The sequence below is a fragment of the Triticum dicoccoides genome, chromosome 3A (assembly GCF_002162155.2).
Source record: "Triticum dicoccoides isolate Atlit2015 ecotype Zavitan chromosome 3A, WEW_v2.0, whole genome shotgun sequence".
NCBI lineage: Eukaryota > Viridiplantae > Streptophyta > Magnoliopsida > Poales > Poaceae > Triticum > Triticum dicoccoides.
The window spans coordinates 214547661-214549689 of NC_041384.1; positions in this window are offsets into that span (position 1 = coordinate 214547661).

Genomic DNA, 2029 nt, shown 5'->3' on the forward strand with positions numbered 1-2029 from the left:
GGTGCGGCGGCTCGGCGAGGAGGCAGCCGCCGGCGGGGCGGAGCGGCGGCCGGAGCTGGGGAGGAAGCGGCGCGGCGCGAGGGGCCTCGGGGCCCAATCGGGCGGAGGAGAGGGCCGGCCCCAGGCCTCGCGGGCCGGCGGTGGGAGGCGGCGCGGCGGGCCACGTGGCGGCCTAGGATTGGCGGCGGCGTGCGGCGGACGCGTCCGGCGCCATCCGGACGTGTCCGGCGGTGGCGGAGATCCGATTTTTAGGGTTTGGACGAAGGGGATCCAGAATTTTGGAGGATGGGTCTATATAGAGAGGTAGAGGGAGCTAGGAGTGTCCAAATGAGGTGCGGTTTTCGGCCACGCGATCTTGATCGAACGCTCTAGATGATGGAGAGTGTTTTGGTGGGTTTTGAGCCAAAATGGAGGGGTGTTGGGCTGCAACACACATGAGGCCTTTTCGGTCCCTCGGTTAACCGTTGGAGCATCAAACGAAGTCCAAATGGTACGAAACTTGACAGGCGGTCTACCGGTAGTAAACCAAGGCCGCTTGGCAAGTCTCGGTCCAATCCGGAAATGTTTAATCCCCACACACAAAAGAAAGGTAGAAATGACCACCGGAGGAGAACGGAGCGCCGGAGTGCAAAACGGACAATGGGGAAAATGCTCAAATGCATGAGATGAACACGTATGCAAATACAATGCACATGATGACATGATATGAGATGCATGACAATGATAACAACACACGGAGACAAAAACCCGAACCCGAGAAAATAAAATAACTTAACACCGGAAACGGCAAGAGTTGGAGTACATATTGGGAAAATCATATCCGGGGTGTTACAACACTCCACCACCACGAAAGGATCTCGTCCCGAGATCTAGGACTGAAAGAACGCCGGTATTCAGAACGGAGGTGATCCTCGCGTTCCCAGGTAGCTTCACGGTCGGAATGGTGTGACCACTTGACTTTGAGGAATTTGATTGACTTGTTGCGAGTCTTGCGTTCAGTCTCTTCAAGAATAGCAACGGGGTGCTCACGATAAGAGAGATCTTCTTGTAGCTCAATGTCCTCGAAGTTGACGATGCGGTCAGGAGTCTTGAAGCACTTTCGGAGCTGAGAGACATGGAACACGTCATGCACATTTGCAAAGTTTGAAGGAAGCTCGAGTTGATAGGCGAGATCGCCTCTCTTGCTGACGATCTTGAAAGGTCCCACGTATCTAGGGGCAAGCTTCCCTTTGATACCGAAGCGACGAGTACCTTTCATTGGAGAGACACGGAGGTAAACATGATCTCCGATCTCGAAAGCCAAATCACGGTGCTTACTATCATAGTAGCTCTTCTGGGGGGATTGGGCTGCTTTGAGGTTATCTCGAATGACTTTGCACAATTCCTCTGCCTCTGTGATTAAGTTAGTTCCCATAAGTTGACGTTCACCGGTTTCAGACCAGTTGAGAGGGGTACGGCACTTCCTGCCATACAGAATTTCAAATGGGGCCTTGCCCGAACTTGCTTGAAAACTGTTGTTGTAGGAGAATTCAGCATAAGGAAGACAATCATCCCACTTCATGCCGAAGGAGATCACACAAGCCCTGAGCATATCTTCAAGAATCTGATTGACATGCTCGACTTGACCGCTAGTTTGCGGATGGAAAGCTGTGCTGAAGCGGATGTTGGTGCCCATGGCCTTCTGGAAAGATTCCCAAAACTTGGAGGTAAAAATGCTGCCACGATCTGAAGATATCACTTGTGGAATACCATGCAGAGAGACAATTCGAGAGGTATAGAGTTCCGCCAATTAAGCTGCAGTGATTGACTCTTTGATAGGCAGAAAGTGAGCCACTTTAGTGAGTTTGTCGATGACCACGAATATGGCATCATTGCCACGCTTGGACTTTGGAAACCCAGTCACGAATACCATCTCAATATGGTCAAACTTCCATTCTGGAATGGCAAGAGGTTGGAGGAGACCAGCTGGCCTTTGGTGTTCTGCCTTCACTCTTCTCCAGACATCACATTCATTCACGAACTGAGAAAT